This window comes from Macrosteles quadrilineatus, unplaced genomic scaffold, assembly GCF_028750875.1.
Source record: "Macrosteles quadrilineatus isolate MER2022 unplaced genomic scaffold, UCM_ALF_1.0 Scaffold_9__3_contigs__length_116548681, whole genome shotgun sequence".
Lineage (NCBI taxonomy): Eukaryota > Metazoa > Arthropoda > Insecta > Hemiptera > Cicadellidae > Macrosteles > Macrosteles quadrilineatus.
In genome coordinates this window covers 107,467,010-107,486,575 of record NW_026542602.1, presented here as the reverse complement: position 1 = coordinate 107,486,575, position 19,566 = coordinate 107,467,010, and the positions used below count along the sequence as shown (strand labels likewise).

Sequence of the window (19,566 nt, the reverse complement as noted above, 5' to 3'; positions counted from 1 at the left end):
ACGAGAATCTTTGAGTAAAGGGTTGGATTCCACATGTAAAATGTAGTACCTTATGTTCAAAATGTTACATTTATAATACTAGTTAATAAAAACTCTAGTTTGGAATACTATCACATATTTTGTGTTTCATCCAATAGATTGAACATACTACTATTTATTTACTAGAGTAAAAAAAAAAATAAAAAAAAAAATATCTCTCTATCTTGATAATCTAAATATAAAATCCTGAATATGTTTAATACAATAATGTAAATGTGTAATTAGATGAAATCTTTAAAAAAGAATACTTATTATATTATGACTAGCTGTTACCCACGGGCTTCACTTCGTTTGACTTCCTAAATATTGATAAAACTATTGATGTGGTTAGGTTGAGCTGAAATAAACTAAACTGAATACAGTAATACAAACAAATAATCACACCTGATTTTAATAAGGTAAAAAATTGAAAGAATAGCGTACAAAAAAAGAACAGCTGAGGTATTTTGAACATTAGGTAGGTATATAGAAAGTTCCCCTTATAAAGCAATTACGACCTTAAAGGGCAATATAGATATAGTTTTGTGCAAGGTTTTTCGTCATGACGAGAAGTATATCGTTTTATGGGGTGTGACTTGTAGTTTTATCAAGAGTTCATGGGTACTTTGGGCTTTATGATGTATATGGATATAGCAATGTCCAGGTAATTCACATATATTTATGTTGCTTAGCCTCCGGATCACTGGTATAGTAATCAATAATGGTTTTACCTTAGACCGTCAAAATTGTCTTTTGTTGTCTATATATTTGTAGTCTCTTTTGTAGGCTACTACAGTTTTAATCCCGCCCCGAATCACATACTTCTATGATAGTTAACTGTTACACAGTCTACAATTAAAAAAATATAAACATAAATAAAAGACAATATTGCTATTTTAAATAAACGTTTTAGTGTTTATACGTAAAATATATTATAATGGTTTGAGAAGGGGTCTTTTTTAAGGAGCGCGTTTAAAAGCATTACTTGAGTGGAAATTGAAAATCTTTCCTCTTTTTGATAAGCACTATAATTTCTCCATAGATTATCACCACACCCATTTTGTTTACCAGTTAAATCAAGTGCAGTAAATCTCGATTTTAAGCCGCTCAGATCCAATCCCATTATTCAAATGATACGTCCCGAGAGGAGGTAGATACAAGGATGTTTACCAGCGGCACTCCGCCTAGAAGGCTCCTGGAAGGATTGTGAGGGTGTAATAGTTGCAGGGTAGGGTAGGGACAGCAGTGGGAGGAGGATGGACACGCGCACGCGGGTTGAGCCCGTACAAAACGCAACCCAGACGCTCCCATCGTCCATTCCAGTGCGGTGTTTGACTAAGAGAGGAGCGCGTCTGATTTTGGTGAGTTCAACACGTGGTTTGAAGCAGGGTAAACCACTCTGGAGTCAGATAAGACACTCTGTGTGGATTTATTTTTCTCTAAGTAAAAGGTTAAGCCAACGGGTGAAATGTGTCCTATATTAAGAGCATATTAGCAGCTACATTAGTTATATTAGCAGCAAACACGTTTCACTCCGAATAATAACTAACTGATTAAAACTCTATCATTAAAACCAACACACAAACTGTTTGATAAAAAACACTTACGGTTTTATAAAAAAAACAACTAAATTTTCACCTAATACTAATTAATAAACTGATAAAAAAGAACATGACTAAAATATACGGAAACTGTTTGATTAAAAAACAAAACACTTTTATAACCATTTTAATCATACTCCACTTTTTATACGCTAAAAATATAGGACTCAGTTAAATTTATCTTTTAATTCCATATAATTTTAAATCAGCCCTTTTTTGTTTCCATAATTTCTGTTTTTCTCTTTTCATTCTTAATTTTAACAACAATCTTATTAACAGAGCACAATATTAGGTACATGAGCATTAAGTTTTACCATTTTTCACATACAAGCATCATCGCCAGTTAGTTAATAAATCCCTTTCAGGGTACTGAAGTTTTTAAAGTAATCAATTTCCTTTTAAATTTTTTTTTGTAAGCAAATACAATTCAAATCACAAAATCAGTAATATCAAAATTAGTACTGCCGTTTAAGCTGACCAGCTTTTGAAGATTCCACCTTTAGAATTCTCCTATAAAAATAGAATGTTTTTTTAAATGTTTATCTTCTGTTTTTGTACAATCCCAAACGTGTCAAATGTGCCTAAACACGTTTGAAAAGACTATTTTCTTATCACAGGATGATTAACAGTTTATTATTTCAGCCAAGTATTTGAAAAACTGATACAGTCCTTTTTTCACTTTTTTATTTAATCATTAATTAAATGCCCGTTTATAACGTGAACCTCAGTTTTAGCTACTTAGTTTATTATTTACTCACTCTTTTAACTATACATATTTTTAATCTGTTAAGTTACACATTTTAATAACTCAGAGCTGTTTACATATAGATACCTCGGACACACCCAGCTCCGGTCGTTAGCGCTATCCAAACACGGCGGATATTGTCAAAATATTTACTGTGTTGTGGAGTGTAGTTACTGTAAACAACTGAAATATTTGTAGAATTATATCCTAATTTAAGACGATCAATCCCTAAGAAAATCCAAAAAGTAAAAGACTAAATCCATTTATATATATAATTGTATTTTATATCGATGTTATGGGTGGTTTAGGGAATTTCCATCAATACTATTTATTTATAATAATCGGTGATTTTTTAGGTAATTTATATTATTTCGACCCATCGCGAAACCAAGTAAAACATGTATATACAATATCTTAAACAAAAGGTATACCCAGAAGTATTGATTTATTATTTATAGGAAATCAACTTTAGCAGTTTAATTTATCTTTCATGTAACGACACAACTAATAAAATACCTTAAATTCTTCATTTAAAACAAATTACTTGACCTATTTCTGATTTCCAATTCCAATACTATATATTATTTCATTATTACCACAAAACACTGTGAACTCCCGTAATTTGGTAGTTTTTAGTTTTTTTTAATAAAAAAAAACAAAATAATAAACAAAAATAATAAACAAAAATAATAAACAAAAAATAATAAAATAATAAAAAATAATCGTTGACATTGGCCTGCTAAAAATAAAAGAAATTAATATATTATTTAAGGGATTATTTTCTATCATATTCCTAGTTATGTAGACGTTCTTTAATTAAGTACGTAAAGAGGAAATTTTAATTTAACATTTTGGACATATATGTTTAAGTTATAACCCAATTATAAATGCTTGATAACCAAACTCTTTAATCTATAAACTAATATAATATTAACAATTCTTTAGAAGAATTTCTCATGAACATCACATTTTGCCAAAGGGTTTGATATTCCATATGTATTTAGTGAATTTCCCACATATTAGGAGATAAGCTATTACCGTAAGTCTCATTGTAAGACCTTGTCACAAGTCTAAAACACTTCCGCGTTTCGATGTCCCCATAGACCAAAAACACCATAAGCTAAAATGTATTATATGTCTGCCCATTAGCGCAGTAACTCGAGTAAAAATGATCCCATTTCGATCAAACTTGGTACAAAGGTATGAAAAAGTTACATCTATTTGCGAATGAGTTAAGAGTACCAGCATGAGTGACTATGGGAACAGAGCTATGTGTGGGGTTTATGTAGTAAAAATCGGGGTTTGTCATTTTTAACCCTTAAGTCATAGAACTTCCAAATATCTCTCTGGGCAATTTTTAAAGCTCAAAATACAAAAGAAAATTGTATTTAAAAGTGGTTTGTATGGTTAATAAATACAAAGTGCATTTAAAAACACAAAAAATGTAAACTCTAAACGCGATTTTTATAGAACATAACTAGACTGTTGTAGTTTCCCGGTTTATGTTAATAAAACTTGTCCCATTCATTTATTTTACCTACTTAAGTTTTACTTTAAACCCTATTTATAATCTTTCCAAATACATTAACAGTTAAGTATTTGTTAAACTAACCCAACTAGAAAATAAATTTTGATAGCAAATAAATTGGACATATTTAGGAAAATATCCAAGTAAAAATCAAATGAGGCAAATTTAATTTGGCTTAGTCTGGAGGTTTGATGCCGCTGGGGTATTATAATCTAGTCTAAATTAATCTGTACGACATTTTAAAACGAAAATAATGGAAGTTGTATGTTTAGTCGAATAGAAATTTACATATCCCACGCAAAGAAAGGTAAAGAAAATGTCAGGATTTACATTAAAGAGAAGCTTTAGCTTGCATAACTTACTTAAAACCAATCCTTTTATATTGTTAAACAATTTAAGATTTTTTTATTATCTTCCCTACTTGTATGCTAAGGTTACTTTTCACTTAACTATCAGCTTTTTGTATATAATTGAACCAAACCACGTATTAAAAATAATGTATAAAACTGCAAGGTTTTATAGTAAGGCTATTTATGCTTGTAACGTTAAATATCAATATCTGGCACATAATACTCTCACTCATATATGTTATATGATATCGTTCCAATCATTAATTTTAACCATTGTAGACAACATAAAATTTTGATACGCATAAGAGGCAGGAAAACTAATACATACAATAGTAGATTATTTTATCTTATGTATTGCCAAGTGTTTTTTTATGTAGTTAATAAACCATAGTTTCGAAGAGCTTGTTAGCTTCAATTTTTAAGTTTAAAGGACATTGAGCGTATTAATTCTTTTCTATTTAAGTTACGCGAGCTTTTCTGAGTCGGTTCGTCTCTTCTACCCGGCCGATTTTCATAGTTTTGGTCATACATTAAAGGTATGCCCGCACAGATTTGCCACCAAGCATGGGCATACATTTATCTGACATATAGTTCTTCCCTGTCCATTTCTTGAGGGATTAAAATTTGGGTTTCCTTTTCCGAGTTCGATTAGCTCTTCTATTTTCATTTTTGGATAATATTAAAGGTATGCAAGCACAGATTTGTCATCAATCATTATCATTCGTTTATATACTGTGTAACTCGACCAAAAAATATAAATGAGATATTTTTTCAAATTCTCACAATAAACACTATAATTTTTAATTCAGTATTTTATTTCACTAGTTCTAGTTACATTATCCCCTATATTTTGGCCTAAGAACCTTCAGTGAAATACCAGCTTTTATTTGAGTTATTTATTATTAAGATCGGACATACCTGAAGTAGGACGTATCAAAATAATTATTTTAGGACTCTTCTTCAATCAATGATACGTATCTCCATTGTTATTTTAGTTTTTCTTTTTATGTCTTGGTCTTAAAGTGCTCCTAGAAATAAAGGCTTTAATTTTAGATATCAATAGTTTGAATCAGTTGAGTTCAAGATAGGTATTGACTGTATTGATAGGTAAAAATCAACGCTGCGGACTTATGTAAACAGCACAAGGTCCTCTAGTAAATCTTAACATATATTTATAAAATACTAACCGAAGTTTAGTAGGTGTTGCGAGCTATTCAGTCTACCTAAATCTGTAAGGCCTATACTCTTAAACATTTTTTTAGCGAATTTCCCATATAGGGTATAAGTTATTGCCGTAGGTCTCATGATAAGACCTAGATTGACTTGTTCGTTTTAAATTCCACAGACCCCAACACTATCCGTTAAAATTCATACTATGAGTATGCGAACCAGCATGTTCAAACTATGAGGATGGGGTTTATGTGATAAAAACGGCATGTTTCCATTTTTGACCCTAAAACTCAAAATCTCAAAATTTCTTTCCAAATAAAGTTTTTTTCAGCTTAAAAATTTATATTTTTTTACATTTAAGCGTTGTTGTATGCCTAACGGTTATGGGGATAATTCAACAAATTGTAAATTTTTAATGCCCTTTGTTATTTTTGTGGAGATTTAATAAACTGCTGTAGTTCGCTTGTTTATGGGTATATTTTAATCGAATTTGGCAATTTTGTGTGTTCCATACTAAGTTAGTAATATTTCAATAAACAAAAACACACGTCACTACCTTCCCTGTAGCAGCAAACCTAAGTACCTAAGTAGGAAATAAATCTAAAAATTCTAAGGGAATATTTAAGTAAAAATTCATCCAGGTAAATGGAAATACGTTTAGTCTACAGGTTTTTTCTGTGTTGGTGATATTTAGGTTTTTAATAGAAACCCTTTTAAAGAATAACATTTATATAGATTGTGGTATATGTAGAAACAATGTATTGATAAAACTGTTACTATAAATATAAACATGGCATACATTACTTACCAAATATGTTTTACTTAATAATTTATTTTTGTAGAAAAACGGTATGGACATAATTATTAAAAACATTTGTTTTGTCATCAAACGTTATCACATGTTTACAACATGTTAACGGACGCAAACACATACATTACCAGCCCTAACATTCCGTCAGCAACAATGTAGGGACCGCAAGCTGTTTTATAATGTTGCGTCATAAAATTTTTCCATCTAGGAAATTTCAGTACTAGCCAAGTGTCAACAAGACGATAAGGTTTTAATTTAAGAGTGAAGGCGGATAAAGAGTCTTGGAGCTTGTTGTTAAAATGGTTTACTTGCGTTAATAAGAGATTCAATTAAAGTCTTTGTGCCACAACCTTCTTACAAGTCAACTTTATATTATTATTTTTTAAAGAATCAAGAAAAATTCAAAGAATTTGGAAATAGGACAATTTTCTTCAAACTAAACATTTCTTTTACACCCGTTGAAATTATCCACATTAAAACTTGTAGTTGAAATGTATAGGTATGATCTAGGAATTGTCAAAACACATGTCTTGCGGTCATGGATGATTAAGATTATTCACAATAACACAAGTATAAAAGTATTTGGCAAGCTAATTTAAATTATATTTATAACTGATAGATGAGCGTTGTTTTTGAGTTTTTGTGGAAAATATTCAAGTAAAAATCCAATGAGGCAAATTTTAATTGGCTTAGTCTGCAGGTTTGATGCCGCTGGGGTATTATGGTCTAGTCTAAATTAATCTGTACGACATTTTTAAACGAAAATAATGGAAGTTGTATGTTTAGTCGAATAGCAATTTACATATCCCACGCAAAGATAATGTCAGGATTTACATTAAAGAGAAGCTTTAGCTTGCATAACTTACTTAAAACCAATCCTTTTCTATTGTTAAACAATTTAAGATTTTTTTAAATTATTATCGCTACTTGTATGCTAAGGTTACTTTTTACTTAACTATCGGCTTTTTCTATACAATTGAACCAAACCCCGTATTAAAAATAATGTATGAAACTGCAAGGTTTTATAGTAAGGCTTTTTATACTTGAAACGTTAAATATCAATATCTGGCACATAATACTCTCACTCATATATGTTATCGTTCTAATCATTATTTTTAACCATTGTAGACAACATAAAATTTTGATACGCATAAGAGGCAGGAAAACTAATACATACAATAGTAGATTATTTTATCTTATGTATTGCCAAGTGATTTTTTATGTAGTTAAAGAACCATAGTTTCGAAGACCTTGTTAGCTTCAATTTTCAAGTTTAAAGGACATTAAGCGTGTTTAATTCCTTTCTATTAAGGTTACGCGAGCCTTTCTAAGTCGGTTCGTCTCTTCTACCCGGCCGATTTTCATAGTTTTGGTCATACATTAAAGGTATGCCCGCACAGATTTGCCACCAAGCATGGGCATAAATTTTTCTGACGTATAGTTCTTCCCTGTCCATTTCTTGTGGGATTTAAATTTGGGTTTTCTTTTCCGAGTTCGATTAGCTCTTCTACTCGACCGATTTTCATATTTGGATAATATTAAAGGTATGCAAGCACAGATTTGTCATCAAGCATTATCATTTATTTATATACTGTATAACTCGACCAAAAAATATAAATTTTTATATTTTTTCAAATTCTCATATGGAAAAAAAATTTTATTACAGTTTTTTATTTCTCTAGTTCTAGTTACATCATCCCATATATTTTAGTCTAAGAACCTTCAGTGAAATACCAGCTTTGATTTGAGTTATTTATTGTTAAGATCGGACGTACCTGAAGTAGGACGTATCATAATAATTATTTTAGGACTTATCTGCAATCAATGATACGTAACTCCATTGTTATTTTAGTTTTTTTTTATGTCTTGGTCTTAAAGTGCTCCTAGAAATAAAGGATTTAATTTGAGATATCGATAATTTGAATCAGTTGATTTTAAGATACTGTATTGATAGGTAAAAAACAACGCTGCGGACTTATGTAAACAGCACAAGGTCCTCTAGTAAATCTTAACATATATCTATAAAATACTAACCGAAGTTTAGTATGTGTTGCGAGCTATTCAGTCTACCAAAATATGTAAGGCCTATACTCTTAAACATTTCTTTAGCGAATTTCCCATATAGGGGATAAGTTATTGCCGTAGGTCTCATGATAAGACCTAGACCCGGGACCGATTGACTTGTTCGTTTTAAATTCCACAGAGACCAACACTATGCGTTAAAATTCATACTACGAGTTTGCGAACCAGCATGTTCAAACTATGGGAATGGGGTTAATGTGGTAAAAACGGCATTTTTCCATTTTTGACCCTAAAACTAAAAAACTCAACATTTCTTTCCCAAAAAAAAAAATTTCAGCTTAAAAATTTAAAATTTGTTACATTTAAGCGTTGTTGTATGCCTAACGGTTATGGAGATAATTCAACAAATTGTAAATTTTTAATACCCTTCGTTATTTTTGTGGAGATTTATTAAACTGCTGTATTTCGCTTGTTTATGGGTATATTTTAATCGAATTTGGCAATTTTGTGTGTTCCATACTAAGTTAGTAATATTTCAATAAACAAAAACACACGTGCTACCTTCCCTGTAGCAGCAAACCTAAGTACCTAAGTAGGAAATAAATCTGAAAATTTTAAGGGAATATTTGTGTAAAAATGCATCCAGGTAAATGGAAATACGTTTAGTCTACAGGTTTTTTCTGTGTTGGTGATATTTAAGTTTTTAATAGAAACCCTTTTAAAGAATAACATTTATATAGATTGTGGTATATGTAGAAACAATGTATTGATAAAACTGTTACTATAAATATAAACATAGCATACATTACTTACCAAATATGTTTTACTTAATAATTTATTTTTGTAGAAAAACGGTATGGACATAATTATTAAAAACATTTGTTTTGTCATCAAACGTTATCACATGTTTACAACATGTTAACGGACGCAAACACATACATTACCAGCCCTAACATTCCGTCAGCAACAATGTAGGGACCGCAAGCTGTTTTATAATGTTGCGTCATAAAATTTTTCCATCTAGGAAATTTCAGTACTAGCCAAGTGTCAACAAGACGATAAGGTTTTAATTTAAGAGTGAAGGCGGATAAAGAGTCTTGGAGCTTGTTGTTAAAATGGTTTACTTGCGTTAATAAGAGATTCAATTAAAGTCTTTGTGCCACAACCTTCTTACAAGTCAACTTTATATTATTATTTTTTAAAGAATCAAGAAACATTCAAAGAATTTGGAAATAGGACAATTTTCTTCAAACTAAACATTTCTTTTACACCCGTTGAAATTATCCACATTAAAACTTGTAGTTGAAATGTATAGGTATGATCTAGGAATTGTCAAAACACATGTCTTGCGGTCATGGATGATTAAGATTATTCACAATAACACAAATATAAAAGTATTTGGCAAGCTAATTTAAATTATATTTATAACTGATAGATGAGCGTAGTTTTTGAGTAATCTATTTTTCACCAGTTATCCAAAACAAATCATATTCACATTTAAAACAACGATTTTATTTAATTATGTACGATTTGTATCAATAAAATTACCAATAAAACTACTCTATATTCTATGGCTCAGTTTTCATAGTTCACTCTTTTGAAGCAATAATCTTCATTTTAATATTGCAACATAAATGTGGTAATCCATGATTTCATACTTGACTCTAAATCATAAAATTTCATATCAAAATAAAATGAGTATGAAAGTGTTTTTTTATGATTTAATATTTAATAAGCGGTTCATTAATACACGAAATGATCTGAAAATGATCGATGGTTTGAAAATCCTCAGAAGTTAAACAACTATCCTACTTTTTCCTATCAGCACACCTACCAGCAACATAGCAAATATTTAACACTGTACGGATTGGCCTTGATATTCTTACAACAAAGGTAATATTACACTTATAAATACTTTGAATTTATAAAAACTTTGATTCAACTGTTTGGTTTTTTCAACTGTGTTTTGTATTTTTACAAAAGCACACTAACGTATTTTTTTAAATGTCCTTAATTGAAACATCCTTTTACTCAGTTATTATCTACAAGACCATTTTTTTTGTTTAGGAGTATGGATTAATAATACTAATCCTTTTTTATGCATTTGTATATATTCTCATACTGGCCTACTATATTTTTAACTTGTTATTATCACTAAACAATTTTAAATCTGAAGCTATTTTATTAGTGAACTATAAGACAATTGATTAATTGATCATATAATTAATAACTTTTTTAATTCAACATTATCTTAATTGTTCGTAAACATTTTATTTTATGCTCCTACATAAGTACTATTATCTTTGTATTTTATATTTTGAAAATCTTTTATTATGTTTGTTTACTTATTGTGAAAATAAATAACTGATTTGATTTGATCATTAACACCCTTAATCAATATTGATTAAGTAATAAAAACATTTTCAATGAATCCTTCTAATTTAAAAAAGAAATAGTTAGTTAACGCCTATTTGTATATACATATATAAGTTAACGTGTCCAGTCATAAAAAGGCGAATTAAGAAATTGCGTGAGCACTAGTGTGATGCGCTATATACCAACAGACACGTTGTTTTCCAAGAACTGACTGATGTCAATAACACAATAAGTCAGACTAAGTGCAGGTCCACAGAGACCTAAGTGACTTGGTCTTATATTATTAACCGGAAAATCAATAAAAGCACTTAGAACCTGCGTGAGAACATAGCTTCGCCTACGACCTTTTTATTAACTTTGAAAAGAGTAGTTTCAATTTAAGCAAGTTAGGTTTGAAAATTGAATAAGGTATTTTCGCTTGGTATACTTTTGAGTAATCCTAAAACTGATTCCAAATCACTTAATCTCGTAGTTTCTTTTATAGTAATACTGAAACAAGTTTGGATTAAGTTTATGAGTGTATTTTATTGTACAGGCATTTTCATGCCAAGGTCAAACACAATAGTTTATGTGTTTTAAATTAAGTAAGAGTGTAAATATAAGAATCAAGTGTTGTTAGACGTATTTTTATTTACTCTCAGTGTTATAATCGCCAAATATTTTTAAATATATGATTCACAATATGAAGGGGTATAATAACTCGAAACTAAATTTGTTAGAAATATACTTGAAATATCGTAAATAAAACTCATATAAATCGTCAAGCGTTCTGGTAAGTGAAAAATTTATCACATTTCTCTTGCAATTAAATTTAATGGTTGTGATTTAAAAACTCTTTTACTAGTTGAATATTTCACCCTAGTTAAAATATATACATAAAAAAACAAATTATACGTCTAACAACACTAAAAATAATATATTTACTACATTTGAATCACAAGACGGTAAATACATATGAAAGAAGGTAATCTAATAGGCGAATCTAAATAATATTAACACGGGCCTTGTTCGAACCTCTTTTAATTTAGCTAGGCTATCTATGATTACAAACATAGACAAACGCTAAACTTAAATTGAATCCACTTAAAAAGTTTTAATTTAGTTTAAATACATTTGACGAATATTTTACGTTTTGGATTTTTTAAGGATGGGAAATGAGACTGAACCATTGACCCAAGGATGATTTGGATCAGAATTGTCATGCATAGTTCTACACAACTGTTGTACAACCCCTTATGGTTAATTACTATGTTTAATTTTCTGGCATAAAGTAGGGTACTTTGTTCTTTAGTGTGCGCAGTTCTTAAATACCTCTGAATTTCATTACCTCAAGAACCATTCTTATATCAGGAAATTGAGAGAAAACAAACTAACAAATTTATTACGTGAAACTTAAACCTATATCAGTAAACTATATTAAAAGCAAACCACGATTGGAATATTACTATAAGATTACTGCCTTTTACTAAGTCAAATCAATTCACTTCATTTAGCGTATGGTCTCTACTGAATATAATTGTTATTATTTTCGGTTTGGATTACTTTTAATTACAAAAAATATAATAGCTTGTCCAAGAGTAAATAAATAAGTAGACTAAAAACACAAACCCTTCTGAAAATACCCTTACACAAAACAACTTTAAACATTTTACTAGTGCACAGACATTCATAAGTTGAACTTGCACTACAGTATCTATAATTTTAGTTTTTATTGTCAAGAATGAAAATGTACAATTAAAACAATTCGTACAGTTCAAGCTGATCTTAAGTCAAAATAAACGCAAAGTAATTTAAACAGAATAAATAGCTTAATAAAAAGCAATCAAAAGTTTGAAATTGAAAAGAAAGTTTACAATTGCAATGAAGTTTTATAGCATTGCCTGAGGACTTAGCTGAGACCATCCGATGGTGAGGCGTACCGGACTGGAAAGAAGTTATTGCAGGCTGTAATTTATATATCATTGGAATGGAAAAATAAAAATACTTTCCATCCCATTCGACTTTAGGAATAAAATAGTGGCACATGATGTAACAAGCAGTTTTTCCATCTTTATGAAGAAAGACGTGTGATTTGTCTTAAATTAAGCTTTTCTGATTTATTGTGTAGTTGATGTCGTATATTAATCCGTAGATCATAATAGAAAAATCGTTTGTTTTGCTGCAACGAGTATTGAAGTCATAGTCACATACAGGGTGACAAAAAAGTCTAGAAACGGCTTAATATCTTTTTAACTAAATCTGTTAGAAAATTCAAACCTTTCACATCAACTTATATGTAAGACAACTAATTTTTGCAAGCATTAACATTTTTTGACCTCTACCAGGAAACGACCCATGAGGAGTAGGTACATAATTTTTTAATGTAAGCATAGGTTGATATGCATATCATATTAAAGGTCTGCTCAAGTGAAGTTCATTGCCGGACACCGCGTCTCAAAAGATTCATCCGTTACAGAATCGCGGCTGTACAAAGTTCTTGCAGAAATACCTGCACAGGCCTTAGTATTTATTTATTTATTTATTTATTTATTTATTTATTTATTTATTCATTTATTCATTCATTCATTCATTTATTTATTTATTTATTTATATATTTATTTATTTATTTATTTACAGACGGAAAACAACAGTATTGGTGAATACTCGTAGTCAACATTAGCTAGAAAACTGAAACCCGGTTAATTTGTTTTGAATATTGAATAAAATTAGTCCATGAGCAAGTTGAATTTCAATCTCCCATGGGGGGTGGACCATCAGGAGTCAGTTCCAGCTCTCTTGCTCATACATTCTATTCTAGTTGAACATAATTGATCGGTAACAATGTTACACGTTTCACTTTGAACGCTAAATGGTCCTATAATGTAATTCATCAAAGTAGCAAGAGTCTCGTGTAAACAACTACGTAAACCTTATAAAATTTTTTAAATTCATTACCATCCGTTGTTACTGGGAATTTGGTTTCTAGTGAAATGATTATTTCAGTGAAAAGCTCCCCACAAGATGTAATTATTCAGTGAGACTATTTGTCACCTTGTCCTGACCAAACCTTTACACTGATCCCTAGAGAGCAACCATAATAAATGATTTCCATTTGTTTCACATTGCTATTAGTTTTTATTTTCATCACTTTAAATGATTATATCCAGGTTAGTTTTTGACGTATTACGTTGTGCTGAATATGTTTTTATTCAAAGAAGTAAAATGACAATCCAATTTACCATTTTACGTTGAAAATGGTATATTTATATACTGCTAAGTGTCTCATATTAAGTGTCTCAAATACCCCTGCCAAAGCAAACCTGTAGACTAAGCGAATTCCCATTTGCTGATTTGATTTTCAATTAAATCTACTTCAATTACATTAGGTTTATAACGAGAGTTTGTTGCTACAGGGAGGTTAATAACGTGAGTCTTCAGTAAAATGTTAGTATGAAATGAATGCATTTGCCAATTTTTATCAAAATATTATCATAAAAAGCGAACTCCAACAGTTAATTTATTCTTCATAAAAATAACATGGTGATTTTAAACTATCGTTTTTTGTATTTTTCCGTGCCTAATAATTAACTATAATTTTCAATGCACTGAATTATTAGGTTTTCAAGCTCTTCAAAATGGATAATGAAATTGGAATTTCATTAGAAATTGGAAAATGTTATGTTTTGGGGGTCAAAAATGAGAAAAACAAATGTTTACCCCATACATCCCCCGCAAAAACCCATTCCCATGGTCCTATCGCTCTGGTTCGTGAACTCGTTCGAATAAACGTAAATGTACACGTTAGTACTTATTTCTTCGAAATAAAATCAAGTTGGTCGAGTTATCATGCTTATGGACACACATATATAGTATATAAATATATTTATGTATACATTAGATACTGCATTTAATATATTATATGTACCTGAATTTAAATGAAATGTGTTTTTGGCCTCTAGGGACATATAACTAAAAAGTAAATTGGTCCTGGGTCCAGGTCTTACCATGAGACCTACGGTAATAGCTTATTTCATATACAGGAAATTAGAATATGCCTCATTACATCAACATAAGTTAAGTGATAACCATTAATGTACCGAAGGGCGTTTCCGATACAAACATTAGTGTTCTGCTTCAATCTTAGATTAATTAAATCATGGTTTATAAGCATGCAATTCGTCATTATACACCAATAACGAGATAAAACTTGAAATTTGGTGATCAAAACAAAAGACATAGCTTAAAAAAAACATGTTATAGTTATGGTAAAAATGTTTGTAGTAGTACTATACAAAGAGTTGTGAGATATAAACAACCGAATTATTCGTTACCTTGTTTGATAGCCTTGGTTCTTAAAGAATATTATAAGTTTCCTCCAATATAATTTGCCACGTGGAATCTTAAGGGAGAATCTCTTTATAATGTTATATAATATGTAAAAAAAATTTCCCCTGAAGCCACACACTAGGGCGAAATATATTGGAGGGGACTTCTAAAATCTTGCAAGAAAAAAGGCTATCAAACAAGTTAATAATTCAATTTTCTTCTTCTTGCCACTGGGTAAATAACCAACAATTAATCAACAATTGTTCTTAATTCACGTGTATTAATGTACGAATTTGCTCCATCTGCCATTTTTAGGTATTTAAAAACTTTCATATACCAATCAAATATTAATTAGAATATGCCTCATTACATCAACATAACAGTGATAACCATTAATGTATCGAAGGGCGTTTCCGATACAAACATTAGTGTTCTGCTTCAATCTTAGACTAATTAAATCTTGGTTTATTAAATGAGGTATTTAGTCCTCGTCACTCGTACATTTTGTGTAGTTTATTAAGTTGGTATCACAGAGATGCGAGGAAAGTGCAATTATTGAAAACACATCTAATAACTTTTTTAAAGCTATAAATTGAGTTAGTCCACGTTAGTTGTATTTCTTTGAATATAATTCCCCCTTCCTCAGCAACTGGGCATAGCGTGAGCCCAGCCCAAGTCTTATCACTCTTTATGACACATTTGGAATGGTTTATTTTTCCATCACAAGAAGTAGTAAAATGCCCAATATCAATACAGAATGTAATTGACAAACATTTACTTTGATAACAGTACGATAAAGACAATCTATAAATCGTTAACAACCATTGTTACTGACTAATATACAGGGTTTCCCATAAGTCATTAAAGAAATAATTTCTTATTGGGTTTAATGGGTCAAAATTAAACAAAAATCAGGAATTGTCCTTTTATCCAAAAATGCCCCGTTAGCGATATATCCACAAGTGTTTAAAATTGTATTTCTTAAAAACTATTTGGGAAATCTTTGTTACCATTTTATAAAGTAAAAAGAAATAAATAAAAAATTAAAATACATATTTCTGTTTTAAAATGGCAGCCATTTAAATTTTTATAACTTAAACCAATAAAAACGGCTTATTTCATGTAAGAGTGCCAAGGACACTAATTGTCCTTGGTTCTCTAAGGAGAATATATTATTGGTTCTCCAAGATATTGAGGGAATTAAAAAGGTTAAACATAAGTCCTACATAATTTTGTTTTCTTTAAACAATTATACGACAAGGATGCTATATATTCCTATAAGTTTGACTGAAACTATTTTAATTATAAACATTCCACGACTGCAGAGGTGAATATTTAATTTCAATCAACAACAGGAAAGCGCGAGAAGCTGCAAAGTGTTTTCTTGAGTCTTCTTATTAAAATATAATATTTCAATTAACACTTCTATCTTAATATCAATCCTAGATTTAAGATTTGTGTTGAAATGTTATTCTTAAGTACTTAGTTTTCCACTTATTTGAGATATTTATTTAAGTTATACTTTTCAATGCTAAATGGATACTCTAACAGCTAATGAAAAAACATTCATTATAATCTATGTATTTAATGCTTGTTCACTGTTTGGCATAGCCTGTAACAATATTGTTGATCGGCCGACTAAAATAATTTTATCAGTGTAACATTTTATCGTTGTAACTAAGTGAATCAATTAATGCATTGTCGTATTGACAAATAATCTTAAACAATTACAAACTTCAAACACCCTTCAGCAAAGAATTCACACTAATTTATGGTTTAAACTTAGTTTGTAAAGTATGATAATACACCACACAAATGTAAATGTTTTAAACCGTTGTAAAACATTGTTTTAATTAATACTAACATTATAATCTTTTTAAACATATTAATATAATATAACTTTTAAGGGTAATTACAAAAGCCTTTAGTTATTTACTATTGTGAACAAACAAATATTTTTCCATAAATAAATTTTAGGATATATATACTCCAATTATTTGTTCCATTATTTAATTTGGTTTAGTCGTCAAATTTTGTGTACGCCATTTATATTAGTACAACTATACCTTACATGTATACACTTGCATAGTAGCCTAAAAAATGTGTTTTCGGCAACCAGTACTTATAAATTACTAGGATTTTTTAAGGATGCTCCTAATCAATTCTTAGAACATGCAAGCTCTAGAAAAAGCTCTAGATGGAAAGCTAGAAGGAAAAAGCAAAATTAAGCTGCAATACAGAAATAATTCTTTAGAATTTCCAGAAATATTGTAATGTTAATAAAGTTTTTTCTGTATTAAATTGTTATTTAAATTCACTGTTTAGGATTAAATTAATAATCGCTTTTCGTATAGAAGTGACAATGCAATTACTATAAAATTAGATACTAATACAAAATGTCGTCGTGTAGGACATTCTGATAAACTTTTAGTGAAAAAAACTTTCACCTTGTGATTTACAAGGACGAGAAATATCCTTGGAAAGAATAATCTTGATGAGTTCTAGACGATTGCAGGTGTAAGCATTTAGTTTGCACTTCTCTATAAACTTTAAATAAACATTTAACCTTGTGATCCTTACAAAAGTTGAGATCTAAGTTTGTTTGAAAGTACCAAACGTAGAACCTGTAGAAACAGTTACCTTGTTTGGTCAGCTTTCTGTTTCAAGGATTTTGTCTTAATCGTTTGTATTTGAGACTTATAAAAAGGAATAGCAAATATTAAACTTAAATGGCGTCCAATATTTACAAAGCTCAGGATCTGGAAGACCTCTAATCATGTGTGGGTTTATCATCAAGCGACTTTACTATGTCATTTATATATCATTATATATTGTCTGGACTTATATAAATGGTTGTGTATTTACTATTTTAGACACCATTATACTGTTATCTCCGTTAGTAACATTAATCTTTTATTTTTATTTTTATTTTATGTGATGCCCCAAAGCCTAATGAGTTTCTTGGTTTATTACTATTGAATCTTAGGTTGGTTCTGTTCAAAGTTAAGCATTTTAAATACATTTCAACCCATTTAGTTGCACACTTAAATTAAGGTACAATATAATTGGAAAAAATGAAAAAAAAAACTGAATTTCATCCCAATACATCTCGTTCTTAGCACAATTCCTCGTAGGGTTAAAACAAGTTTATACTTTTGCATTTCACGAACAATATTCTACTTTCGACTGATTAAAATATAGAATAATTCACAACCAAACAGTTGTTTATTGTAAGATAAAAACTCTTTTAATACACTGGATCTTACAAAACAAGGAACCTTATCCTTAATTTGTTTAAGTGTATTTTCAGCCATTTCATCTCAAAAATGTAATGTGTACTGCATCGTAAATTGAAATATATTTATATCAGTTCGCAAAAGAAATATTTTTTGATAACAATTATTTGGGGTTAAAACAATGAAGGTGCTAGGGATGAATAAAACATGTGGTTTGAAATGTCAAAAACGAATGCTCAGAAAAGCAGAAGGGTCTCCTCATGTAACGAGCTCATTGTAAAAGAATCTCCCTACTTTCGAACAATCCCAACTAGAAATACAGTTCGTTATAAGATTTGACAATACGACACCGTTTTTAGAAAAGTTTTTTTCTTATTTAAGCCCAGGTATCAGGGGACCGAGCACTATTCGACGATGCTTAGTTTGTTTAAAATATGAAACATACTTATGTATGATTACCAGCAGATATGTATTTCCACACGTCCAGTAACATCATAAAATACTGTCAAACATGTTATCAGACAGACGATACGAATTTATTTAATCTTAAGCGAGGAATTTGCTGCAAAAAGGAATAAAAAAAAGAAGTTTTCGTGAAAACCATCCCTTGTTCCGAGGTAGAAAATATTCATAGTCTTATCAATGAATATATGAAGCAATCTACACAAGAATGCTTTAATAACTTATGTATACAGTCGGGATTCCTTCATAGGTGTCCAATAGCCAATCCTTAATGTGGCGTTTTTATAGACCAATCTTTCCATACAAATTGTATCATAAATATGATAAGTTGTGTAAATCAATAATAATTATAGTTACTTTACAACCAATAAATTTACCAGATGTATAAAAGAAACTTATTTTGGAAAGAACGTTATATAATTTTAGATCTATATACATGGGTTGTGTTTATATTAAACACAGCTGCAAATAGATCCATTTAAACCACTTGTATGATAAATTTTGGTCAAGCAGATATATATAAAAAAACATGTACTACATTTACTGCCAGCTTGTTATAAAAGGAGTTGCTTTTTTGATGTTTTACAAGGTTAGAACAACTTGTTAATGTGTGTGTGTTCTGTTTTGACAAAAGCGTTGACAACTTACGACTATTGCAAATAAACTGACTGAACTAGTTAATAACCATTAATGTTCTTAAGTAATAATCTTTTTCACAGTAAAAATAAGTTTCTTGAGAATTAGTTTTTTTTTTCTTACCTCGCATTGTAGTCCCCGATAATTTAGCAAAGAATCGGTCAATGTCTAGTTCATGTAAATTCTAAAAATAATTAAAGGATATTTATTTATAACAAATGTGACCTGGAAGCAAATTAGTACTAAAGCTTAAGCTTTTGTTTTGTAAAGCGTTGATCAAAACATAATTCCGCCCACATTTACATC

The 19,566-nt window shown here is 29.8% G+C and overlaps 1 protein-coding gene across 1 annotated transcript in view; it reads left to right on the top strand.

Moving 5' to 3' along the window:
* Positions 1-1,340: 1,340 nt before the first annotated feature.
* Positions 1,341-19,566, top strand: part of LOC129004399 (allatotropins-like) — a 45,547-nt gene continuing 27,321 nt past the window's right edge. The window contains exon 1 of the mRNA XM_054432968.1: positions 1,341-1,379. The gene's annotated coding sequence lies outside the window, so the exon portion shown is untranslated. The remainder of the gene's footprint in view (positions 1,380-19,566) is intronic.